Below are 27,745 nucleotides of genomic sequence, written 5' to 3' on the forward strand. Positions count from 1 at the left end.
AACCATAATTTGTATTTCCCCTGTAAAGTTCGCATCGATAACACCAGGCAAAACAAATAATCCCAACATAGTTATAGAGGAACGTCCCAGCAATAATGCTCCACATGTTTGTCCATTTAATATAAGAGGACCCTTTACTCCAGTGGGTATCCTCTCAGGCCGGTTCGTCATTAGCGTGATGTCTACTGCTGCTGATAAGTCTAAACCGAGGCTCCTTGTTGTTGCAGGTTGCAGACAGGAGGTAGCAGCGATGTCACGGCAGCAGCTGGTGTCTCCGATGTCACGGCAGTAACTTGTGTCTGTCCCTCATTGCCGCATCGGTAACACTTGATGAATGGTCTCGAAACTCCTTGCGTGAATGCCAGTGAGCCACTTCGGAGAGGAGCAAGAGCAGCTAACACCTGATTTTGAGTAGACTCTGCTTGTTTTTGTAATCCTAATCCTAATTCCTCTAAGGCTTCTGCTATAAATGCCTGTGAAGCTGTTGGCATTAATGCCATTCGCTCTAATTCTTCCTCAATAGTCTAATTTGCCCCTAAAGTAGCTAACACTCTCTGGGTTGCTGGATTGCTATTTTGCAAGGCACACTTGCTTCAATAGCGCCCTGCAACACCAGCCCGATCTATAGCAGTAGCTGTTCTATCGATAAAATTTCCAAATGATTCTTCTCTTCCTTACTTAATACCCATATAAGCCGGTAACCCTCCTGGCTCTTTAACCATATCTATTGCAGCACTCATTAACCACATAGACTCTCTAAGTTTATCTGCTCCCGACATCATCTGTGCCTCTGTACGTAAAAATGCCCCTAAGCCCATCAGCTCCTCTACTATTACTCCATGTAATGGGTCATGTGCATTAAACAATAACTGCTGATGCTGAGTAAATATCAACTGAACTATTCCTCTTAAATCATTAGGACATAAAACCTGAGTATTAAAAAGATAATCTAACATTTGCCTAACAGGTTCACTTTTTACTCCAAACTGACTAACCGTAGAGCGTAGCTGAGTTAACAGCTTCCAATCTAAGGGAGTATATTCTGCTATATTATGCGTAAGGTTCCCCTGTGCATCATACTGTGGTGTGTATGTAACCGGACATGCAAGACTAGAAGCTATTTCCACCGCTTCACCATCCCCCATTTGCATTACTTCTTTCGCCAAAGCAGCCCAAGCTTCCCTCCTCTGTTTAGCCATCTCCCCCCATGGATCACGGTGCGCCCCTGGGATGGGATCTGGCTCTTTAAGGGTGCTATGCTGCTGGCGCTTCGGTGCAGACACCGAGTTTTCGCGCGGGGGAAGCAGGGGAAGCTGCCCCCCCACTGGAGCTGACAGTGAAACCGGAGCCAACTCAAGCGGAGCCAGCTCACGCGGGGGAAGTAACCCCCCCGCTGGAGCCAGCTCATGCGGGGGAAGCGACCCCCCCGCTGAAGCTGTAACTGGAGCCGGCTCACTGAGGGGTAGCGGCGGAGGCAAGGCTGGCGGCGGAGGCGAAGCTGGCTTGCTCCCACCCCCACCATCCGACCCGCCTGAAGCTGGTGGTGGAGGCAAAGCTGGTTTGCTCTTACCCCCACCATCCGACTCGCCCTCCCCCTCTGACAGGAAGGTGCAGACGGTTCCACTGCGCCTATAGGGAAATCCTCCACAGCACTTTGCTGGGGACTCTTAGGCATAAGTACCTTAGTTACAGAAGGTGCCAGGGGATCATCTTCACGACCATACCCTATATTCCTCTTACGAGCTTCTGTTGCCCTTTCTGCTGCCTTTCTCTCAGAGACCTGCTGAAGTAACGTGTTATACACCACCCACCATAACTTCCCGAATTTCTTTGCTGACTTATCATCGTCTAGTACTGTATCCCACAATATTTCCCCAAACTTCTTCCACTCTGCTAGCTCATGAACTGTATGAGGATTAGAAAAGATACCCTTAGCATGGCCATAAGCTAATAACCCTGGTAACTCCTTTTTTAAATCTATCCCTTTTATCCCAGGCCGCTCTAAATAGGCGGTAAATAAATCATATGCCGCTTGCCTATCCATACCTATTAATCAGCGCTCGCTGTTGCAGCTCTCCAGGCTCCTGCGACACGTATTGGCTTGAGTCACAGTTGTGACCATCAAGGGTGCTTCAAATTCCGGCACCGTCCCGGCTGCAGGGACCCAAACCCAACTTCCTCGACCGTGGCCTAATCCCTTTTTCTTTTAATCCGAGAAAAAGGGCAGAGATTCAGTTATGCCCGCATTCTCCACCATTTGTCGACGGAAGGGAACCAGGACATCAATTTGATCATCACAGGCTCAATTTTATTGATCAGTACGGCGGGTTAAATACAGTTAATAATGAGCTTCATACATATTGCAAAAGTTGAGCTCAGGATTGGTCAGCTTACATATCAGCACCTACGCCTACTTCTACATTCCTATGGTTCTACTTTTGATACTTTCTACATATTCTTAGGATATATTCAGGACTAATCTCTACTCCCTATCCTCATGTTGCAGCAAGATCACTGCTGACTTTTCCTTTCAGCTTGCTGACTGCTGACTTTTCTCCTTCAGCTTAACCAGCGGCATTATGTCAGTATGGCCTTTCTCAGCTAACCAATTATTAATAATACTCTCCACAATGCAGTGATACGTTAGTCTTGGCTTACATTGTACTGGCTTGGTGCGCGTGTGTAACCCAAACATGAATAAAAGGACACAGAAGAAGACTACAGAGCCTTCATCAGTGACGACCCCCAAAGACTCGTGTGACCACCAAACTGAGTGGTGGCACATGTGTGGTAAAGGTGGTAATGAAGGCGGAGATAGAGATATGACGAACCTAAAATGGGAGGAGATGGTATTGACACATGGCATATAAGGGGTGATTTTCACTTAGCAAGCTTGTATGTGATGTTGCAAGGGTCCCAGAACCCTGCCCTCTGTACCCTGTGGTTATCTTTTGCTTATGCACTATTATTGGAACCAAATTATCCCTTATTTTAATAAAATTATATTGTATCCAATTTTATATTTTTTTTTTATCTATTCAATTAAAATTGTTACTAATTTTAATATTGTTTGGGTTTTTTATGATAATTGGGCAAACATAACAATTTTGGTGCCGACATCCATGACTCTGTCAACTCCGGGGAGGTGGATAGTTCCTGGGAAGGAGCTCCCCACCAGAATTTTAAGTGGTCCCAAGGCTAGACCACTCTCCCTTGGGAAAAGAGAGGTTTTATTACAATAACGCATAAGCAAATTAGTTTTTAAGAGCACGCAAGAGAGGCTCCCATCAGAGTGCCGACTTATAGGAGAGAGACTATCCATAGAAAACTGCTTTGTGCACGAAGACCCTCGTGAGAAAAGGAGAATGTGAGTATCACGAGGTTTTGGGTCGGGGGGGCGGCTGTATGCATGTGTGAGTGTGTGTGGAGTGTCTGAGACGGGGGCAGGGCAGTGCCAGACCCCCGAAGTGAGCGGGACCTCCCAGTACTGCGTTTTCGTGCCCTCCGAGAGGACGCTGGCCGGGAAAGGAGGGAAGTGAAAAGTGAACGAGTGGGGACCCTGGGAGGGTTTGACCCAGGGGGAAGGAGGGGATCCCTGGTCCAGGCACCTGTGGGAGGGTCCTTGAGCAGGAGGGATTGACTCAGTAGGGAGACTGAGAAAGAGAGTGAATGAATAGGTTCAATTTCCTTGGAGGGGTTGGTAGCAGGCAATTTAGTATGTGATTAGATGGTGAGAGGACGGGGCTAATAGATTGAGAAAGAGGGAGAGATAGGAGTGGAACAAGTAGATTGCAGAGGGAGAGATAGGAGTGGAACAGGTAGATTGAAAAGGCAGTGTGACAGAGTAGTAAGTGAGGAAGTTGAGACACAAGCTGAGTGTGGGAAACTAAGGCTCTCCTGGTACCGGGGATTTCTTAGTTTGCTGCTGCCAGAAATGGATCAGGGAAAGAGTAAGTTCCTTGACCCAGGGGCTGCGGATTGTAGGAAAATTCGCAGAGGTTTGAGAGATCTGAGAACCGTGAGGGGGGTTCTCAGAGGGGGGAGCATTCCTCAGGACAGACCACTGGGGATGATAATACGGTTTTGGGATGAATGAGAATCCCGAAGGGAAGAAAATCAAGGAATTCAGAGGGCAGTGCCTAAAGGACATAATATAGGCAAAGCTTTGAGTGAGCATCAGAAAAAATATGAGTCGCCAGCAGAATGGTTAAAAAGATTAAAAAGAGACTTGCAATTCTATTCAGGTATAGATACTGATACTGCAGTAGAGCAGGTTCTGTTAATAATCCAGTTTGTGACCAGATTTTGCAGTGACATCAGGAAAAAGCTGGAAAAATTAGAAGACTGGCGGGACAGGGGACTTCAAGTATTACTGAGAGATGCACAAAGGGCATTTGTAAAGAGAAATGAGAAAAAGCAGAAAACAGATGCCAGAATTTTGGTTGCAGCAGTTCAAGAAATGCAGGCAGCTTTGAATACAGAAAAATCTGCAGGGAAAAACAAACAGCGGATGTCAGGATCTAATTTTAGGAACACAAGACCTGTGCATTTTTCCTGCCACAAGAAAAGACACTTAAAAAATTCTTGTCCTACTTGAAAGGATGCGGGACCTACCTGTTTTTATTGTCATAAAAAGGGGCACCTGCAAAAAAATTGCAGAAAGAAACAGCAAGATGAGAAAACTTCTCAGGAGAATCAGAGAGGGCAAGAGTTTTTTGTTTAATGAAGAGGACCGAAATACAATCAGAAGAAGCCTTGATAATAAAACTAAAAGTAGGTCCTCAGAGCGAAGAAGTTATATTTTTAGTCAATACAGGAGTTTCTCAGTCCACAGTGACAAAATGGCGCTAGGAACACAGGGTTTATATGGGGGATAAAAGGGTCTTATATGCAGCAAACCAGGACCAACAGGGGAAAAGACAGGTGAGAACATCTTGGGGTAGTACATATAAGGAAAAAAAGAAGTTCATGATACCAAGAAACCCTGTTGAATCCCCAAAGGCCTACAAAAGCCTTTGGGCAAGATCATTGCATTTAGAGGAGTGTCTCACTTTAATTCATTATCTTTGCACTTAGGTATTGCGGTTCCAGTGGTAGGCCCCTGGACCTCCATAAAACTACTACTTCCTGAGACTTCATTGCTGGGTGAGGAGCTCAGTTGTGCTGAAAGCAGAGGCCTGTCCCGGCAGCTGTCACCCGAGTGGGGCCCAGGGGCCAGTGACCGCTGCCAGCAGCAGGAATGCGGGCATGGCGAGGATGCCCTGGCTTGGCTTTTGTCTCTTGAACAAGGCGGGCTCAGGGCAGTGCAGAGCAGGCTGGGAAGCAGAGGCGGGAGCCTTTGGAGGCTGCGAGCCTTAAAGATCAGCCCCTGCAGCAGCCCAGATGCAGGTGGCCCAGTTGCCAAGGCAGAGGGGGGCCTTCAGAGCGTGCAGGTGGATTTTGCATGGCTGTGGCCTGCTGCCGACTCTGGGCCCAGGAGTCCCTGTGGATGCAGCAGGAAGGGTGGCTGAAGGTTTGCTGGCTGCTTTGATGGCATGGCTGCAGGGGCCAGTGCTGTGAGAGCCCCCTGTGTGAGAGCTGGTGACAGCTGAGCTCTTGGGGACAGCGCTGTGCCCCAGGCCAGGAAGAGCAGCAGTGCCCAGGGCCAGGAGTGGTGTCAGTGGGAGCCCCTGTGCACAGGGACCCCCAGCCCTGGGGTGGCCGTGCCAGCACCTGCAGGGACCTCCATCCCTGGGAAGGTGGAACAAGTGGAACCCACAAGTGTGCAAAGGCTGCCCGTGCCCAAAGGAATGGCCAAGAGAAGTCAGGTTTGAAAAAGAAACGGGATTTATGTGCCGAAAATCAGCAAATCTAGGATTTACAGAACATTTTTTGCTATGACAATCGTTATAACTGTAACAACAACAATGTAGAGAACATATTTACATGAGATCCGAGTGGCTAACAATCTTCAAAACATATTTACAGAAAACTTGCAACGTAGAAAACATATTTACAGAAATCTTCAAAACTTGCAAACGTATTTACAAACGCGTGGCATCTGTGCCATCATGTGTATCAGTCCTGGAAGAAAGGAAGCAGCAGAGCTGGACTCAGCTAGCAGCACTGGGCCCAGCAGGGCTGGGAGCTGGGCCCCAGGGGCTGGGCTGGGGCTGGCAGGGCTGGCGTGGCCCCTGGCAAGGGCAGGGCTGGCCGGGGCTGGTGCTTGTGGCAGACCAATCCAGGCCCCCTGCGGGCACCGTGTCCCTGAGCGGGGCCATCCAGCCCAGCCCCAGCCTCGCGTCAGGGGACCCAGTGTGTGTGCGGGCAGGGCGTGGGAAGCATCTGCCTGTCTTACCTGTGGGGCTCCATCTTCATCCAAGGACCATGGGCTCCTCCTCATTCTCCTCATCAACTTCCATGTCCTCGGTGTTATCCTCCTCATCTACGTCCATCTGCTCGGTGGTCTCCTCCTCATCTACTTCCATGTCCTCAACATTGGAGGACATGGAAGTAGAGGAGGAGTCCACCTCCATCATTTCTTCATCATCCAGCCCCTGGTCCACATCCATAGCCTCCACAGTGTCTCTGTCAATCTGCAAGGGGCAGCACAATCTCCCAGTGGGCTTCCTGTCCCCCACCATCCATTGCCACATGGCTGCAGCCTGCCCAAGCCGGGTGCCCCCTGCCTGGCATGGCACTGTACCTCCATTGGCACAGCAGAGCACATTGTACTGGGATTGGCACTCCAGAGCCGGCGTCAGGGAAAGCCCAGGCAGCAGAAGCAGCTCTCTGCTGAGGGTCAGAGCACAGAGTGAGTGGCAACTGACCCTTGGCAGCCGGTGAAGTGTCTGCTGTGCTCGTTTCTGGGTCCTGGACGTTCCACCTGGAACCCTCTGTGAGCTGTGATGTCACTGAAGTTTCATGAGCGCTGTGCAGTGGGAGATGGGGATGGCAGAATGACCAAATCTCTGAATGATTTGGCTTGGAAGGGACACTAAAGATGATCTGGTTCCAAGATGAGCAATGTCTCAGGTTGCTGTGGCCCCTGTCCCACCTGGCCTTGGACGTTGCTGCGGATGGGGCATCCACAGCCTCTCTGCACTGGTCCCTGTGTCAGGGACAAGCACCCTGAGAGTAAAGAATTTCTTCTCATCATCAAATCTGATCCACTTCCTTCAGTTTGATCCCATTCCTCCGTGTCCTCTCACTGCATATCCTGACAAAGGGTCCTCTGCCACTTCCCTGTGGGTCAGGCTGTTCCTGCGGGGTTATGCATGTAGCTTAACTTGCAGACATGAGAGAGAGAAGCCATGTCCCCAGTCAGAGAAAATGGGGAAAGTGGCTTGAGAACTGAGCGAAGACAGAAAAAGTAGAGACATGCAAGCATTGGTTTGGGTTGCGTGGGCTGTGGGACTCATGCCTTTCATTAGAGGCCACGTTCCCTCGTGCACTCAGTTCTTGTGCTGCAGCCTGTCCACAGCCAGCCTGTGTGAGGGACCTGCAGTAACAGAGCTGGGAGCACGCTTGCTTAAACTGCTTGTTAACGAGGTGAGTGTGGGATTTTTTGTGGAACTCTAACCACTGTGGATTGCCATTAAGAGGGTCCAGGGAGGGAGACCAAAATGGGGCTGCGCACACAATATGGGGGTGAACAGTGCAGGATCATTACAGTAAGCCAGGACCAAATGGATACAAGAGAGTTGGAATATTCCAAGGGACTACATATAAGGAATATGCAGCAGTTGAACTGGGTGATACGGAAAAACGTGCTGCATCAACATGAGCCTGCAAATGCCCATGGGTGACACCATTGCGTTCAGAGCGGTGTCTCTTTTTTACTTTGGTCACTTTGCCCTGAGGTATTACAGTTCCAATGGTAGGCCCCTGGGCCTCACATCCCCCCCTCTTTGTTATATATAAAAAAGGCTTCTGCTATCGAGTTTTGCAGGCATTTAGCAAAAAAGGATAATATAACCAACACGATGAATACAAAAAACAAAGCCCACACAACAGTCTGAACTAAAGAGGAAAGCCAGCCTTGAAACCCCTGTGTTTGGAAAGTCTAGTGAACCAGTCATTGTTGCCTTCTATCTGGATCTTGTTTCCTTGATCTTTTAGGAGCTGGATGCCCTGGTATACTGACTCCCTATGTGACAACAGGTAGAAAAAGCACATGCCTTCAAATGCCTGACATGGCCATGGACAAGAAATTGTGGCTTGTCTGTGGAAGCGCCCAGCTGAAGGCATGCAGCTCAGTGAGGAGCATCCAGATTCCTGCTGCAGCAGCAACCAACGGCAGCATCCTCTGACTTTAGCTTATTTAGTATCTGGAGGCTTGGATGTCCTAAAAGTAAACAGATAAAGTGAGTAGAAGAGGAAATTTAAGTTGGGGTCCCACTAAACTTTCTCTTCTGTAAGCCAAAGGTGTGAACATAGCTTATTAGAAGAATCATGTATCAATGCTAAAATATAATTTTTACAAATGTTAAGACATAGATCCTGGTTAGTGGTGTCTGAGCTATCTTGGTCTTGGTGTGTGTGGTCAGCACTGCTTAGGAGATCTTCTTCTGTCCTTCTCCTTCTTCTTTTCCAGGCTGCTGCTGTCCCTCTTAGGCTTCCATTCTGTTCTTCTGGTGGTGGCTCTGGTGTTTGCCTCACCGTTCCCAGAAAGAATTTTTATGTATTTTGCTGGGATCGATCCTAGGAGTGTTGCTGTAAAGACAAGGGCATCTTCTCTTCCCCAAGTATTTAATGGGAAAAGGCCCATAAATTTGTTTAGATTCAGGGTCTTTGATCAACACAGGTGGCTGTTCTTTTAATTGGGCTGCAGCTGAATTAGTAAACTGCCTGATGACTGGGGGAGTTGGCTCCATAAATGAGTTGGTCAAAAAGTTGAATACATAAAAGGCCTTGGCCAGTCTCTCAATGGAAGATAATATCTGTACTCCCCAGCTTAGTTGATCAAGGATCCTTTTGATGGCTCAGTGGGCCCTTTTGGCAATGGACTGTCCTGTGGCAGAGTGTGGCATGCCTGTGACATATTTTATACCCCAGTGGTCAGAAACTTGTTGGAATCAGTGTGAGGTATATGCAGGAGCACTATCAGTTTTAATTTCCTGTGGAACTGCTAAGGTGGAAAAAACTAAAAAGTAATATTTTATAGCATCTTCTGATCTTTCACCAGCGTGGGCAGAGGCAAAAATCCCAGTGGAAAAGGTGTCAATTGAGACGTGGATGTATTTTAGTCTGCCGAAAGGGGCTTAGTGTGTGATGTCTGATTGCCAGATGTGGAGAATCTCTAGTGCTCTTGGATTGACTGCAGCTCTGACAGAAGCAAGGGCATGTTCCTGACAATTTGGGCCGGTGGCTACAATGGATCTTGCCGGGTCTCAGGTAATTTTGAACATCCTGTGCAGCACAGAAATGGTTTGATGGTAGAATTAGTGGCTGATCTTTGCCCGTTTAAAGACTGTCTAAGGCGTATTGCAGTGGTTCAGATGTTTGAAGTAGGCAATTGAGGTGCTCTGGAGTGAGAACTAAGTATATATTCACAAGGTCTCTTCCTGCAAGGGAGCACTGATGTTTTCTAGCTTTCCTGAATAATTGTGTAATACCTTTCTGTTGTATTGTTATCATTTTAGTAGGTTGGTGTGCTCGGAAGACACATTCAATTTGTATTTGGGGATCTGAGATAGTTGAGTGCCCCTGAAACAATACTGAATGGAATTTTGGACTCACACCAAGGATTGCCAGGGAGAGAGGAAATGTAGTGTGGTATCTGTGTGCCTGTTTAGTTTGAATCACCCAGGATACTTTTGTACAGCTGCTTTTGCCTCCAGTGTCAGTGATCACGGGAATCGAGTCCTTCACTGCCTTTAAGGAGCAGCAGGAACAGTGGCACGAGATCTTTTGGGGTGATTCTCAGCAGTGAGCATACCCAACTGATGCTTCCACAGAGCTGGTGGAATTCATGCAGAGTCTTTGGGTTGTCCTTCATGTGCAGTGTTTAGCCTGTGATGGTTCTCTCTGTGCTTTTTTGGCCGAGATACTTCCAGGGGGCTGTCTTTTGGACTTTATCTGTTGCAATCTCAAAACCTTTCTGCTGTACCGCAGTGATGACAACCTGTACTGCAAAGTCCAAAATGATCACAGCTTCTGCACAAACTAATATATGCTCCATGTAATGAAAAATGATAGCATTAGGACATCTTTTCCGGCTTTGCGAAAGAAGTTGGGCTGCAAGGCATTGACAAGTAGTTGGGTTCTTCTTCATTCCCTTGAGGCAATAGAGTCCACTGGTACCTCTGTTAAGGTGCTTGTCGATTTGGGGACGGAAAAAGCAAACAAGGGGCTTTCATTGGGGTGCAAGGAGAAGTCAAAAAAGCAGTCATTTAGAAGTATGACACGTATCTACCAGTCTCGGGGAATCATGGAGGCTGAGGGCAGGCTGGACTGGAGGGCACCCATGTCCTCAATGTCCTCGTTGATTTTCCTGAGGTCCTGCAGCAGCCGCCTCTTGTCTTTGCCAGGCTTTCATATGGTAAGGACAGGGGCATTGCTGGGGCTAGTAGATGGTACAATGTGGCCCATAGACAGCTGCTCCTGCACGTGGGACTTCAGGGCCTTTAACTTTCTGCCTGGGAGGGGCCACTGATCCAACCATATGGGGTTGTTGGTCTTCCAGGTTGACTGAAGGGTGGCAGACTACTCAGTGGCCCCATCTAGAAATGCTGAGGTATTGATAGGATCTCTAGCCCTGTTCCCCATTGGGACAAGAGGTCTTCTTCTCAAATTGTTATTGGTGCCTGGGTGATGAATGATCTTACTGTAGCAACTGTGCCCTCAGGATCTTCCATGCAGATGGTACCTTGACCCCAGAAGCTGGTAGTGGCTCTCCCGATGGGTAAAATTACCCCAGCAGCTGGAACCAGGGGCCATTCTTTTAGCCAATCAGAGCAGGAAGTTATTGTGATGTCAGCTCCTGTATCTAATAAGTCATAAAAGACATCTCTTTCTCGCTTTAAATGACCAAGCACACTTTAGAATGGGACTGTTTCTGCCTGTTGTCTGTGCCCAAACCACCATTGGATGAGATGGTGTGGTGATCATGTCCAGTAGGAGGTAGGCTCTGGCTATAACTGTTCCTTTTGCAATGAAAAGTGGACAGTATAAGCCTAGAGGCTGGACAGTTATCTCCTGCAAAGACGTCAAGGTGAGTACCTTAGGTAGTATAGTTAATGTCTCCATCCCTTCCCTGGTGTTGGTTAAAATCAAAATGTCTCTGGGCCATACTTCAGGCCCGTATTTGCCTTTTGGAATATGGTGAACATAAATATCGTGGATTGACATTGAAAAGGCTCTTACCAGCTTCCTTTGGGTTCCAGGGCAGAGCTGTCTTTTGTCGAGCATTCTGCAGTGATTGAGCTGTCCTGCTGGATCTGAGAAGGTCGCTGTGCTGGTTCTCCACGATGTTGGGGAGAGTGGGGCGGAATGGCCTCGCGTTTGGTGTCATCCCGCGGGGTGTGAGAGCCCCCTGTGTGAGAGCTGGTGAGAGCTGAGCTCTTGGGGACAGCGCTGTGCCCCAGGCCAGGAAGAGCAGCAGTGCCCAGTGGCAGGAGTGGTGTCAGTGGGAGCCCCTGTGCACAGGGACCCCCAGCCCCGGGGTGGCCGTGCCAGCACCTGCAGGGACCTCCATCCCTGGGAAGGTGGAATAAGTGGAACCCACAAGTGTGCAAAGGCTGTCCGTGCCCAAAGGAATGGCCAAGAGAAGTCAGGTTTGAAAAAGAAACGGTGTTTATTTGCCGAAGATCGGCAAATCCAGGATTTTCAGTACATGTGTCATTATAACAATTGTTATAACAACAACAACAACAATGTACAGAACATATTTACATGGGATCCGATGGGCTAACAATCTTCAAAACGTATTTACAGAAATCTTCTAACGTGGTCAACATATTGACAGGAACTTCTAAACTTTCAAACGTATTTACAAAGTTATCGGATCTGTGCCATCTTCAGCATGAGCCCTGGAAGAAAGGAAGCAGCAGAGCTGGACTCAGCCACTTGCACTGGGCCCAGCAGGGCTGGCCACTGGGCCCCAGGGGCTGGGCCAGGGCTGGCAGGGCTGGCGTGGCCCCTGGCAAGGGCAGGGCAGGCCGGGGCTGGTGCTTGTGGCAGCACAATCCAGGCCCCCTGCGGGCACCGTGTCCCTGAGCGGGGCCATCCAGCCCAGCCCCAGCCTGGCGTCAGGGGACCCAGTGTGTGTGCGGGCAGCGCGTGGGAAGCATCTGCCTGTCTTACCTGTGGGGCTCCATCTTCATCCAAGGACCATGGGCTCCTCCTCGTTCTCATCGACTTCCATCTCTTCGGTGTCATCCTCTGCATCCACCTCCATCTCTTCGGTGTTGTCTTCCACTTCTACTTCCATGTCCTCCACAGTGGAGGACATGGAAGTAGAGGAGGAGTCCACCTCCATCATCTCATCCTCAGCCAGGCCCAGGTCCACTTCCATCTCCTCCACAGTGTCTCTATCAATCTGCAAGGGGCAGCACAATCTCCCAGTGGGCTTCCTATCCCACACCATCTATTGCCACATGGCTGCAGCCTGCCCAAGCCGGGTGCCCCCTGCCTGGCATGGCACTGTACCTCCATTGGCACAGCAGAGCACATCTTGCTGGGATCGGCGCTCCAGAGCCGGTGGCAGGGAAAGCCCAGGCAGCAGCAGCACCTCAGCGCTGAGGGTCAGAGCGCAGAGCAAGTGGCAAGTGACCCTTGGCAGCTGGTGAAGTGTCTGCTGTGCTCGTTTCTGGGTCCTGGACCTTCCACCTAGAACCCTTTGGGAGCTGTGATGTCACTGAAGTTTCAGGGGCGCTGCGCAGTGGGAGATGGGGATGGCAGAATCATCAAATCCTTGAATGGTTTGGCTTGGAAGGGACCCTCAAGATGATGTGGTTCCAAGCTGAGCAAGCTCCCAGCACAGCAGGTTGCTGCAGCCCCTGTCCCACCTGGCCTTTGATGTTGCTGAGGATGGGGCATCCACAGCCTCTCTGCACTGGTCCCTGTGTCAGGGACAAGCACCCTGAGAGTAAAGAACTTCTTCCCGTCATCAAATCTCCTCTACCTCTTGCAGTTTGATCCCATTCCCCCTTGTCCTGTCGCTACAGTTCCTGACCAAGAGTCCTCTCCTAATTCCCTGGGTCAGGCTGTTCCTGCAGGGTCACACTTGTGGCTGGACCTGCAGACAGGACAGGGAAGCCAAGTTCCCAGTAAGAGAAAATGGGGAAAATGACACGTGTGATGAGAGAAGACAGAAAATGTAGAAAAACGCAAGGCATTGGTTGGGGTGGGCAACGGGATTCATGTCTTGTATTAGAGGCCACGTTCCCTCGTGCACTCAGTTTCTGTGTTCCCGCCTGCCCACACCCAGCCTCTGTGAGGGACCTGCACTCCCAGAGCTGGGAGCACACTTGCTTAAACTGCTGGTGAACAAGGCGAGTGAGGGATCTTTGTGTGGAACTGCAAACACTGTGGATTGCCCTGAAGAGGGTCTAGGAAGGTGACAAATTGGGGCTGGGCACACAGATGGAAAATGGGAGAAAAATCAGGGTAGCATTGCAGTGAGCCAAGACCAAAACTGTAGAAGAGAGGGGAGAACCTTCCAGGGGGTGTACGTATAAGGAAAACACAGCAGTTTAACTCGGTAATACGAAACAAACGAGCTGTATCATCCGGAGCCTGCAAATGCCCATGGGCGGCACCATTGCATTCAGAGCGGTGTCTCTCTTTTACCTTGGTCACTTTGCCCTGAGGTATTACAGTTCCAGTGGTAGGCCCCTGGGCCCTCACAACTCCCCCCTTTTTGTTGTCTATAAAGAAGGTTTCTGCCCTAGAGTTATGTAGGCATTTAGCAAAAAAGGATAAAATAACCAACACAATGAATACAATAAACAAAGTCCACACAAGAGTCTTAAGTAAAGATGAAAGCCAGCCTTTCATCCCCCCTTTGTTTGGAAAGTCTAGTGAACCAGTCATAGTTGCCTTCCATCTGGATCTTGTTTCCTTGATCTTTTAGGAGCTGGATGCCCTGGTATACTGACTCCCTATGTGACAACAGGTAGAAAAAACACATGCCTTCAAATGCCTGACAGGCATGGCCACGGACAAGAAGTTGTGGCTTGTCTGTGGAAGCACCCAGCTGAAGGCATGCAGCTCAGTGAGGAGCATCCAGATTCCTGCTGCAGCAGCAACCAACGGCAGCATCCTCTGACTTTGGTAATTTAGTATCTGGAGGCGTTGGTGTCCTAAAAGTAAACAGATAAAGTGAGTAGAAGAGGAAATTTAAGTTGTGGTCCCACTAAACTTTCTCTTCTGTAAGCCAAAGGTGGGAAGACAGCTTATTAGAAGAATCATGTATCAATGCTAAAATATAATTTTTACAAATGTTAAGACATAGATCCTGGTTAGTGGTGTCTGAGCTATCTTGGTCTTGGTGTGTGTGGTCAGCACTGCTTAGGAGATCTTCTGTCCTTCTCCTTCTTCTTTTCCAGGCTGCTGCTGTCCCTCTTAGGCTTCCATTCTGTTCTTCTGGTGGTGGCTCTGGTGTTTGCCTCGCCGTTCCCAGAAAGAATTTTTATGTATTTTGCTGGGATCGATCCTAGGAGTGTTGCTGTAAAGACAAGGGCATCTTCTCTTCCCCAAGTATTTAATGGGAAAAGGCCCATAAATTTGTTTAGATTCAGGGTCTTTGATCAACACAGGTGGCTGTTCTTTTAATTGGGCTGCAGCTGAATTAGTAAACTGCCTGATGACTGGGGGAGTTGGCTCCATAAATGAGTTGGTCAAAAAGTTGAATACATAAAAGGCCTTGGCCAGTCTCTCAATGGAAGATAATATCTGTACTCCCCAGCTTAGTTGATCAAGGATCCTTTTGATGGCTCAGTGGGCCCTTTTGGCAATGGACTGTCCTGTGGCAGAGTGTGGCATGCCTGTGACATATTTTATACCCCAGTGGTCAGAAACTTGTTGGAATCAGTGCAAGGTATAAGCAAGAGTATTATCAGTTTTAATTTCCTGTGGAATTGCTAAGGTGGAAAAAACTAAAAAGTAATGTTTTACAGCATCTTCTGATTTTTCTCCAGCATGGACAGAGCCAAAAAACACACTGGTAAAGGTGTCGATTGAGATATGTATGTATTTTAGTCTGTCCAAAGGAGCTTAGTGTGTGATGTCTGATTGCCAGATGTGGAGAATCTCTAGTGCTCTTGGATTGACTGCAGCTCTGACAGAAGCAAGGCCGTGTTCCTGACAATTTGGGCAGGTGGCTACAATGGATCTTGCCAGGTCTCAGGTAATTTTGAACATCCTGAGCAGCACAGGAATGTTTTGATGGTAGAATTGGTGGGTGATCCTAGTCTGTGTAAATTTGATTTGAGGAGTATTGCAGTGTTTCAGATGTTTGAAGTAGGCAATTGAGGTGCTCTGGAGTGAGAACTAATTATATATTCAGAAGGTCTGTTCCTGCAAGGGTGCACAGATGTTCTGTAGCTTTCCTGATTAAATCTGCAATAACTTTCTGTTGGGTTGTTATCGTATTATTAGGTTGTTGTGCTCTGAAAACGCATTCAATTTCTATGAGTAGATCTGAGATAGTTGAGTGCCCCCGAAAAAATAATGTATGGAATATTGGACTTACACCAAGCGATGCCAGGGAGAAAGGAAAATTAGGGTGGTATCTGTGTGCCTGTTTAGTTAGAATCACCCAGGAGACCTTTTGTACAGTTCCTTTGGCCCCTGGTGTCAGTGATCACGGGAATCGAGTCCTTCTCTGCCTTTAAGGAACAGGAACAGTGGCATGAGATCTTCTGTGGTGATTCCCAGCAGTGAATGTACCCAACTGATGCTTCCACAGAGCATTTGGGGTTCTGGCAGAGTCTTTGGGTTGTCCTTGATGTGCAGTGTTTGGGGTGTGATGGTTCTCTCTGTGCTCTTTAGCCCGAGGTACTTCCAAGCGGCTGTCTTTTGAACTTTATCTGCTGCAATCTCAAATCCTTTCTGCTGTACCACAGTGATGACATCTTGTACTGCAACTTTCAAAATTATTTGACCTTCTGCACAAATGACTGTATTGTCCATGTAATGAAAAATGATAGCATTAGGATGTCTTTTCTGTCTGGGTGAGAGATTTTGGGCTCAAAGCCATTGACAAATAGTTGAGCTACTCTTCTCTCTTTGAGGCAATGCAGTCCACTGGTACCTCTGTAAAGGTGTTTGTTGGTTTAGGGACGGAAAAGGCAAACCAGGGGTGTCTCATTTGGATGCATAGGGGTGTCAAAAAAGTAGTCATTTAGATCTATAACAACCCTCTGCCAATAACTGTGCAATAAAATTACAATTGGACTAAACGTCCCTGAACCAGCCTTCCTTCACATCACAAGCCACACAATCTTCAAAGCAATGCTCTTTCTATGCTCAGGCTCCATCAATCACAGCCTAAATGTTGAACAAGATATCTGAAAAATAGGACTCCAAAAGATGGTACCCACAACTACAGCATGGCGCACCATTGGCAATCTCAAGGTACCATGGAGGCTGAGGGCAGGCTGGGCAGGAGGGCACCCATGTCCTGGATGACCTCGTTGATTTTCCTGAGGTCCTGCAGGAGCCGCCTCTTGTCCTTGCCCGGCTTTCATATGATAATTACAGGCACATTGCAGAGGCTAGTAGATGGTACAATGTGGCCCACAGACAGCTGCTCCTGCACAAGGGACTGCAGGGCCTTTAACTTTCTGCCTGGTAGGGGCCACTGATCCACCGATATGTGGTCGTTGGTCTTCCAGGTTGACTGAAGTGTGGCGCACAGCTCTGTGGCCCCATCTAGAAATCCTGAGGTGTTGATAGGATCTCTAGCCTTGTCCCCCTTTGGGGGGTCTTTTCCTCAAGTGGTCTTTTCCTCAAATTGTTATTGGTGCCCAGGCGATGAATGATCTTACTGTAGCAACTGTGCCCTCAGGACCTTCCATGCAGATGTTACTGTGACTCCAGAAGCTGGTAGTGGCTCCCCTGCTAGCTAATAATTACCCCAGCAGCTGGAACCAGGGGCCATTGATTTAGCCAATCAGAGCAGGAAATCATGGTGGCATCAGCTCTTGTATCTAATAGTCCTGAAATACATCTCTTTCTCCCTTTACATGACAAAGCACACTTTAGAATGGGATTGTTTCTGCCTGTTGTCTGTGCCCACATCACCATTGGATTAGCTGGTGTAATGATCATATCTTGTAGGAGGTAGGCTCTGCCTATAACTGTTCCTTTTGCAATGAAAACGGAATAAGCATAGAGCCTGGACACTTATCTCCTGCAAAGACATCAAGGCGAGTACCTCAGGTAGTAGAGTGAGTGTCTCCATCCCTTCCCTGGTGTTGGTTAAAATCAAAATGCCTCTGGGCCATTCTTCTGGCCTGTATTTGCCTGTTGGAATATGGTGAACATAAATATCGTGGATTGGAAATGAAAAGGCGCTTACTAGCTGCCTTTAGGTTCCAGGGCAGAGCTGTCTTCTGTCGAGTTTTCCGCAGTGATCAAGCTGTCCCGCTGGATCTGAGAAGGTTGCTGTGCTGGTTCTCCATGATATTGGGTAGAGTAGGGCAGAACAGCCTCACATTTGATGTCATCACGCAGGGCCTTTCAGTGTCTGTGTGGGGTTTCCCGCAGGCCACCGGTTTTGCAGGTGTGTGGATGAGGGCGCAGTGAGGAGAGTGGCTGTGACACCTAGAAGGTCCCTGGTAATAGCCTATATTTTTAAAATTCTGTTGAAAATGCCCCATCTCCCTACACTTAAAGCCAGGTCCTTTTTCATGTGTATGTCAGGGAATAACTTGGGAGGCTACTAGCACCTCTGCTACACCGACTGGTAGCCATAGCTAGGCTGCCATCACAGTGTAAGGATGCCCTAAGTGTGCATGCCTCGACCATTTGTGCAATGGTAGGCTTTGGGTTGAGTGGTAGAGAAGGTAAAATTTCTTTTCAGGTTTTTGTTAGCATTTGTTTGAGTAAGTTTAGTAATGAGTACCTTCCTGGCTTTTGGATGTTCACCTTGCTTCTCTATTGCTTGTGTAAGGTGGTCAATAAATTTTAGAAAGGATTCCCCAGTTCCCTGGAGAATGTCTGTGAAATCTAGAGTAGGTGTTTCTCCATTGGGTGTCTGCATGAGAGCTGTGTTTGCAGCACTTTTATCTCTTCTAACAGAGCTCTGGGAAGGTCTATTGTATGAGGTTTAGTAAAATCTTCCTCACTGGATAGATGAACTAGTGTTAGGTGTGCCCACCTGTCTTCTCTTGCATAGCCTTTTATTGATGTTGTACTAGTTTTTTCCCTATTCCTTCCCACAGAATAATGTCAGTGGGAGAAAGTAGGATGTGCATAAAATGGCGCAGATCGTGAGGCACCATAACATGTGCAGTGAAGGTGGCATTTAACAAATTATTAAAATACGGTGACCCCCTCCCATGGTCTCTCGCTGCTTTACAAAGATCTTTCATCTCCCTTGTGATGTGAAGCTGTGTGTGACAGCTTCCCATCCGGGGTTGGCCCCACTCTGCTACTGCACCGGTGCTGCTTGTATTTTAGCTACCAATTCCCAGTCCCCCTCTTCTGCCGCCAGCTTCTCCATCCTCTGCCAAGAATCCTCAGGCTCATCCTCAAGGTGGGATGAACCTTCCCTCTCCTCTCCAGAAGAGGGAACTTGGTCTCTGGCAGAGGAGCGGGGCCTTGGGTGCCTGGCCAGGCCCAGTGTTGTGGGCCTTTGGTAGCCAAGATGGCGGCCTTCTGGTTACCGCCCCTCACACTTCCGGCTCTGACAGTGTGGGATCCGCAAGGGGCTGAGTTGGAGGGGGTAGGGCAGTGGGAGTAGGCAAGGAAACGCTGGATCCCAATGCAGAGGTGGTTCCTGATGCAGGAGTAGGACCCAACACGGGGAAGATCCAATGAGAGAGCTGTGGGTGGGAGGGAGTTTGACATTGACGACCCCCTCCAGAGGAGGTACTCCATTTTGTGAGCTATCTGAGGGGGCTCCAGTGAGGAGAGGTACTGGAGAATGGGTTAGGGTGGAATCCAGGCCTGTGTGACCTGGGCAGGGGGTGGAGGAGGAGGGAAGATGTCAGACAGCAGGTGGCTTGTCTGTGCTTTACAGCAGTTCCTGTCTCACCCTAATCTTGGTATCAGTGGGTTCAGGAATGCCAGGGGCAGAACTCAAAAAATGATTTGAATATTAGAACATTGAACCCTTGAGAAAACTGTATAAATCATGTGAAAAATTAGGTAAAATTTTGCGACTCTTATCCCTCCCTGAGTTTTCAAAAGAAAGAGTCTTTCCTGAACTGAGTCCCAAAATGCTACATGACGAATTGAATCAACAGAAATATCTGGGAACTCCTTTAAAAGCCAATGAACATATGACTTCCAGCTTCCCTAAATGCAAGTCTTCCCCCATGAAAGGAGAACCTCCCTAACTGGAACATATATGTCCCTCTCAATTTTGGATAATTTGTTACCCAGAGCTGCCTCTGATTTAAAGGGTGGCCCACCCACAGGGCTAAAATATCACCCAAGGATCCTGCACTGCAGGCAGCTGTCTCCCCATTCATTGCTCTGGTGGCTCTGGATGCAGAGGTTTCAAAATATCCCCTGGGCTTCACCAGCTAAGCCAGCCCTCATCCCTCATGCTGCTGCTGGGTGCCGGCGCTGCATTCAGCAAGCCCTCATAAAACTGAAAAAACATTGCATTTAGAGGGCTGCCACACTTTAATTTGTCATTTTCGTTGCGAGGTATTATAGTTCCAGTAATAGGCCCCTGGGTCTGCAAAACCCTGCATCCTCCTGAGATATCTGTGGGGGCCTGAGTTAACTTATGTATTGTAAATATATGTATGGCAGTTAAAGATCTCTCTATTGTATTAGTGACCCTGCTCTGATTCTGGTTATTGTAAATGGGCTGCAGCTGTGATGTCCTTGATTGGGCAGCAGCTGTAGCCCATGGAGGTAGCTGAGATAAAAGGGGGCGGGGTGGTCAGGGAGAGCCTGGGAGAGGAGCCCTGACCGAGAAGCAACAACACCACTGCTGTGAAGATCTACCATGAGAAAATCATCAAGAAGCTATGAGACTCAAGAAATATAATTATGCAACAATATGAATACAACATCTGGTGACCCCGACGTGATTCGAACACGCAGCCAAGGAAAGAAGGTATGGAATCCCCCGGACAGCTGCGAGCTGTGGCAGCCTGAGAGCTGGGACTATAGAAGTAAGGACAGCTGCGAGCTGTGGCAGCCTGAGAGCTGGGACTATAGAAGTAAGGACAGCTGCGAGCTGTGGCAGCCTGAGAGCTGGGACTATAGAAGTAAGGACAGCTGCGAGCTGTGGCAGCCTGAGAGCTGGGACTATAGAAGTAAAGACAGCTGCGAGCTGTGGCAGCCTGAGAGCTGGGACTATAGAAGTAAAGACAGCTGCGAGCTGTGGCAGCCTGAGAGCTGGGACTATAGAAGTAAGGACAGCTGCGAGCTGTGGCAGCCTGAGAGCTGGGACTATAGAAGTAAAGACAGCTGCGAGCTGTGGCAGCCTGAGAGCTGGGACTATAGAAGTAAAGACAGCTGCGAGCTGTGGCAGCCTGAGAGCTGGGACAGATATGTGTATGGCAGCCTGAGAGTTGGGACAGATATGTGTATTGTAGTTGTAGGGTTGCTAGAAGTAAAAGAGAAAAAAGAAAAAAAGAGAAAAAAAGAAAAAAGAAAAAAAAGGAGGATATGTATATATTCTATGTATGAGCTGTGGCAGCCTGAGAGCTGGGACTAGACAGCTGCGAGCTGTGGCAGCCTGAGAGCTGGGACAAAAATGTCTATGGTAATTGTAAAATTGGTAAAAGTAAAGGGGGAAATGTGGGGGCCTGAGTTAACTTATGTATTGTAAATATATGCATGGCAGTTAAAGATCTCTCTATTGTATTAGTGACCCTGCCCTGATTCTGGTTATTGTAAATGGGCTGCAGCTGTGATGTCCTTGATTGGGCAGCAGCTGTAGCCCATGGAGGTAGCTGAGATAAAAGGGGGCGGGGTGGTCAGGGAGAGCCTGGGAGAGGAGCCCTGACCGAGAAGCAACAACACCACTGCTGTGAAGATCTGCCGTGAGAAGACCATCGAGAGAAGGTATGGGACTCAGGAAATATAATTGTACAGCAATGTGAATACAACAGATATCATTGCTAGTGAGGAGCTCAGCAGTGCTGAAAACAGAGGCCTGTCCTTTGTGTTCCCTTTGGGATGGCAGTGAAAGTGCCCTGAGTGCACATTGAGAGGCACCGTCATGGCTTCTCATGCCACGACACCAAAACTAAATGTGCAAGGTGGCTTCTTTAAATTACATTCAGTCTTTTGAAATATCTAGAGGAAGTGGTCTGGAAATGCTTTGTGAGCCTGCTCCTTGGGATCAGCTGTGAGGGGCTGAGGGCTGGCCTGAGTTCGTGCTGTGTCCTACTAGGAGCAGCCCCACAGGCACACGTGCAGAGCAGGCACTGCCAGAGGCACTGGAGATCTCACCTGCCCTGCAGCCACCTTTGTCAAGGTGCTGTAAACATCAGCTGGTGCTGACTTTCCCCTTGGACCCCTTGGTTTAGTCACCATGGGGAATTTCTTTCCTGAAAGACGTGGTATTTCCCCCTGGCAGCTGTGATGGGGATGCTCGGGGAGTGTGGGGCTTTGGGGGCAGTTGGCCGGGCAGGGGCTGAGCTCGGGGCCCTGTTGGGCCCATGGCCCCAGGCAGCAGCAGCAGCAGCAGCAGCCCCAGGGCCCAAAGCCCCGTGCCCCCTGCGCAGCACAGCCTGCCCTGTCCCTGCAGTTGTCATCTGAGTGGGGCCCAGGGGCCAGTGGCTGCTGGGAGCAGCAGGAATGTGGGCAGGGTGAGGATGCCCTGGCTTGGCTTTTGTCTCTTGAACAAGGCGGGCTCAGGGCAGTGCAGAGCAGGCTGGGAAGCAGAGCCCAGGGCCTTTGGAGGCACCAGGGCTTAAAGATCAGCCCCTGCAGCAGCCAAGATGCAGGTGGCCCAGTTGCCAAGGCTGTGGTGACCTTGAGAGCGTGCAGGTGGATTTTGCATGGCTGTGGCCTGCTGGCGTCTCTGGGCCCAGGAGTGCCTGTGGCTGCAGCAGGAAGGGTGGCTGAAGGTTTGCTGGCTGCTTTGGTGGCATGGCTGCAGGAGCCAGTGCTGTGAGAGCCCCCTGTGTGAGAGCTGGTGAGAGCTGAGCTCTTGGGGACAGCGCTGTGCCCCAGGCCAGGAAGAGCAGCAGTGCCCGGTGCCAGGAGTGGTGTCAGTGGGAGCCCCTGTGCACAGGGACCCCCAGCCCTGGGGTGGCTGTGCCAGCACCCCCAGGGACCTCCAGCCCCAGGAACGTGGAACAAGTGGAACCCACAAGTGTGCAAAGGCAGTCTTTGCCCAAAGGAATGGCCAAGAGAATTCAGGTTTTAAAAAGAAACAGGACTTATTTGCCGAAGATCGGCAAACCTATGATTTAGAGAATATGTGTCATTATAACAATCGTTATAACAACATCAACAGTAATGTACAGAACATATGGACATGGGATCTGATGGGCTAACAATCTTCAAAACGTATTTACAGGAAACTTATCTTGTAGTGAACCTATTTACAGGAAACTTGAAAACTTTCAAGCGTATTTACAACAGCGTGGCATCTGTGCCATGATATGCATGAGTCCTGGAAGAAAGGAAGCAGCAGAGCTGGACTCAGCCGCCTGAACTGGGCCCAGCAGGGCTGGGAGCTGGGCCCCAGGGGCTGGGCCGGGGCTGGCAGGGCTGGCGTGGCCCCAGGCAAGCGCAGGGCAGGCCGGGGCTGGTGCTTGTGGCAGACCAATCCAGGCCCCCTGCGGGCACCGTGTCCCTGAGCGGGGCCATCCAGCCCAGCCCCAGCCTGGCATCAGGGGACCCAGTGTGTGTGTGGGCAGGGCGTGGGAAGCATCTGCCTGTCTTACCTTTGGGCTCCATCATCATCCAAGGACCATGGGCTCCTCCTCATCCTCCTCATCGACTTCCATCTCTTCGGTGTCATCCTCCTCATCCACTTCCATCTCTTCAGTGTTGTCTTCCACCTCTACTTCCATGTTCTCAACAGGGGAGGACATGGAAGTAGAGGAGGAGTCCACCTCCATCATCTCTTCCTCCTCCACCCGCTGGTCCACATCCATCTCCTCCACAATGTCTGTGTCAGTCTGCAAGGGGAAGCACAATCTCCCAGTGGGCTTCGTGTCCCCCACCATCTATTCCCACATGGCTGCAGCCTGCCCAAGCCGGGTGCCCCCTGCCTGGCATGGCACTGTACCTCCATTGGCACAGCAGAGCACATTGTGATGCGATTGGTGCTCCAGAGCATGCGGTAGAAAAAGCCCAGGCAGTAGCAGCACCTCAGCACTGAGGGTCAGAGCGCAGAGCAAAAGGTAACTGACCCTTGGCAGCCAGTGAAGTGTCTGCTGTGCTCATTTCCAGGTCCTGGACGTTCCACCTGGAACCCTCTGGGAGCTGTGATGTCACTGAAGTTTCCGGGACACTCCACCGTGGGAGATAGGGATGGCAGAATGATCAAATCCTTGAATGGTTTGGCTTGCAAGGGACCCTCAAGATGATCTGGTTCCAAGCTGAGCAAGCTCCCAGCACAGCAGGTTTCTGCAGCCCCTGTCCCACCTGGCCTTGGATGTTGCTGGGGATGGGGCATCCACAGCCTCTCTGCCCTGGTCCTTGTGTCGGGGACAAGCACCCTGAGAGTATAGAACTTCTTCCCATCATCAAATCTCTTCCACCTCTTGCAGTTTGATCCCATTCTCCTGTGTCCTGTCACTACAGTTCCTGACCAATAGTCCTCTCCCACTTCCCTTTGGGTCCGGCTGTTCCTGCAGGTTTACATGTGTGGATGAACCTGCAGACAGGAGAGAGAGAGCCAAGTACTCAGGTAAAGAAAATGTCGAAAGTGGAATGATGACTTAGAGAAGCAGGAAAATGTATAGACATGCAAGGCTTTGGGTTTGCGTGGGCTGTGGGATTCATGCCTTTTATTAGAGGCCAGGTTCTCTGTTGCACTCAGTTTGTGTGTTTCAGCCTGCCCACAGCCAGCCTCTGTGAGCGACCTGGACTCCCAGAGCTGGGAACACACTTGCTTAAACTGCTGGTGAACGAGGTGAATGAGGGATCTTTGTGTGGAACTCCAGCACTGTGGATTGTATTGAAGAGGGTTCAGGAAGGGAGACAAATTGGGGCTGGGCACATAGAGGGAAATTTGGGGGGAAAAGCAGTGGGGCAATGCAGTAAGCCAGGACCAAAACGGTAAAGAAGAGGCGAGGACATTCTAGGGGTTGTACATATAAGGAAAATACAGCAGTTGAACTGGGTGATGCCAGCAAAATGTGCTGCATCACCAGGTGCCTGAAAATGCCCATGGGCGAGACCTGTGCATTCAGAGCGGTGTCTCTCTTTTACCTTGGTCACTTTGCCCTGAGATATTACAGTTCCAATGGTAGGCCCCTCAGCCCAAACAACTCCTCCCTTTTTGTTGTGTATGAACAATGCTTCTGCTATCGAGTTTTGCAGGCATTTAGCAAAAAAGGATAAAATAACCAAAACAATGAATACAAGAAACAAAGCCCACACAACAGTCTTAACTAAAGATGAAAACCAGTTTTTCATACCCCCGTGTGTGAAAATTCCAGTGAACCAGTAGTTGTTGCTTTCCATCAGGATCTTGTTTCCTTGATTTTTAGCAGCTGGATGCCCTAGTATACTGACTCCCTATGTGACAACAGGTAGAAAAATGCATGCCTTCAAGTGCCTGACAGGCATGGCCATGGACAAGAAATTGTGGCTTGTGTGTGGAAGCACCCAGCTGAAGGCATGTGGCTCAGTGAGGAGCATTCAGATTCCTGCTGCAGCAGCAACCAATGGCAGCATCCTCTGCCTTTAGCTGATTTATTATCTTGAGGCTTGGATGTCCTAAAAGCAAACAGATGAAGAGATTAGAAGATGAAACTTAAGTTGTGTTCCCACTAAACTTCCTCTTCTTTAAGCCAAGGATGTGAACACAGCTTATTAGAAGAATCATATATCAATGCTAAAATATAGATTTTACAAATGTTAAGACATATATCTTGGTTAGTGGTGTCTGAGCTATCTTGGTCTTGGTGTGTTTGGTCAATGCTGCTTAGGAAATCTTCTTCTGTCCTTCTCCTTCTTCTTTTCCAGGCTTCTGCTGTCTCCTTAGGCTTCCATTCTGTTCTTCTGATGGTAGCTCTGGTGTTTGCCTCGCCGTTCCCAGAAAGAGTTTTTATGTATTTTGCTGGGATCGATCTTAGGAGTGTTGCTCTAGAGACAAGGGCATCTTCTCTTCCCCACGTAATTAATGGCTAGGTGCCTGTAAATTTGTTTAGATTCAGGTTCTTTGAGCAACACAGGGGCTGATCTTTTAATTGGGCTGCAGCTGAATTAGTAAAATGCCTGATGATGGGGGGAGTTGGCTCCATAAATGAGTTGTTCAAAAAGTTGAATACGCAAAAGGCCTTGGCCAGGCTGTCAATGGAAGATAATATCTGGATTACCCCTCTCAGTTGATCAAGGATCCTTTTGATGGCTCAGTGGGCCCTCTCAGCTATGGACTTTGCTGTGACGGAGTGTGGTATGCCCGTGACATGTTTTATACCCCAGTGGTCAGAAACTTGTTGGAATCAGTGCAAGGTATAAGCAAGAGCATTATCAGTTTTAATTTCCTGTGGAATTGCTAAGGTGGAAAAAACAAAAAGGTAATGTTTTACAGCATCTTCTGATTTTTCACAAGCATGCGCAGTGGCGAAAACCGCACTGGAAAAGCTGTCGATTGAGACGTGTATGTATTTTAGTCTGCCGAAAGGGGGCCTAGTGTGTGATGTCTGATTGCCAGATGTGGAGACTCTCTAGTGCTCTTGGATTGACTGCAGCTCTGACAGAAGCAAGGCCGTGTTCCTGACAATTTGGGCAGGAATGGATCTTGCCAGGTCTCAGGTAATTTTGAACATCCTGAGCAGCACAGGAATGTTTTGATGGTAGAATTGGTGGGTGATCCTAGTCTGTGTAAATTTGATTTGAGGAGTATTGCAGTGTTTCAGATGTTTGAAGTAGGCAATTGAGGTGCTCTGGAGTGAGAACTAATTATATATTCAGAAGGTCTGTTCCTGCAAGGGAGCACAGATGTTCTGTAGCTTTCCTGATTAATTCTGCAATAACTTTCTGTTGGGTTGTTATCATTTTAGTAGGTTGGTGTGCTCTGAAAACGCATTCAATTTCTATGAGGGCATCTGAGATAGTTGAGTCCCCCTGAAACAATAATGCATGGAATTTTGGACTTACACCAAGGATTGCCAGGGAGGAAGGAAAATTAGGGTGGTATCTGTGTGCCTGTTTAGTTTGAATCACCCAGGAGACCTTTTGTACAGCTGCTTCTGCCTCCGGTGTCAGTGGTCACAGTCGAGTCCTTCTCTGCCTTTAAGGAGCGGGAACACTGGGGCAAGATCTTCTGTGGTGATTCCCAGCAGTGAACGTACCCAACTGATGCTTCCACAGAGTTGGTGGAGTCTCCGCAGAGTCTTTGGGTTGTCCTTGATGTGCAGTGCTGTCACCGACATCTTTTCATGAAAATCCATTCTTTAGGTTTTTCCCTTCTGGGAAGCTGAGGCCCCAGAGAAAGGATGTAAACAATGGTTATCTGCTGCTGTGAAATGCAACAGATGCATCTGTGATTGGCCCATGTTGGATGTGTACAATAAATGGCCAATCAAGGACCGAGCTCTCTCTGGGACAGAGTCGGGGAGAGCTCCTTTGTTATTGATTCTTTTTCTATTCCTAGCTTAGCTAGCCTTCTGAGAACTTTTCCTTCTATTCTTTTTAGTATAATAATAATGTGGTATGCATATACTAAAATAAAAAATCAAGCCTTCTGAACATGGATTCAACATTCTCGACTTTCTCTTCACCCAACAACCCTTGCGACCACTTTGACAAAGTGCTTGGGGTGTGATGGTTCTCTCTGTGCTTTTTAGGCCGAGCTACATCAAGGGGGCTGTCTTTTGGACTTTATCTGTTGCTATCTCAAAACCTTTCCTCTGTACTGCAGTGATGGCATCCTGTACTGCAAAGTCCAAAATGATCTGAGGTTCTGCAAAAACTAATATATGGTCTATGTATTTAAAAAGGATAGCATTAGGATATCTTTTCCGGCTGGGCGAGAGAATTTGCGCTGCAAGGCATTGACAAGTAGTTGGGTTCTTCATCATTCCCTTGAGGCAATACGGTCCACTTGTACCTCTGTAAAAGTGCTTGTCAGTTTGGGGACGGAAAAGGCAAACAAGGGGCTTTCATTGGGTTGCAAGGAGAAGTCAAAAAAGCAGTCATTTAGATGTATCACAAGCATCTGCTAGTCTCAGGATATGATGGAGGCTGAGGGCAGGCTGGGCAGGAGGGCACCCATGTCCTGGATGACCTCGTTGATTTTCCTGAGGTCCTGCAGGAGCCGCCTCTTGTCCTTGCCCGGCTTTCATATGATAATGACAGGCACATTGTAGAGGCTAGTAGATGGTACAATGTGGCCCACAGACAACTGCTCCTACACGAGGGACAGCAGGGCCTTTAACTTTCTGCCTGGTAGGGGCCACTGATCCACCGATATGTGGTCGTTGGTCTTCCAGGTTGA

The 27,745-nt window shown here is 48.9% G+C and overlaps 1 pseudogene; it reads left to right on the top strand.

Annotated features, from left to right (window-relative positions):
* LOC134433402 (thrombopoietin receptor-like) overlaps positions 1-27,745 on the top strand; it is a 64,709-nt pseudogene extending 36,964 nt beyond the window's left edge.

The sequence above is a fragment of the Melospiza melodia genome, unplaced genomic scaffold (assembly GCF_035770615.1).
Source record: "Melospiza melodia melodia isolate bMelMel2 unplaced genomic scaffold, bMelMel2.pri scaffold_18, whole genome shotgun sequence".
In the NCBI taxonomy this organism is placed as follows: Eukaryota; Metazoa; Chordata; class Aves; order Passeriformes; family Passerellidae; genus Melospiza; species Melospiza melodia.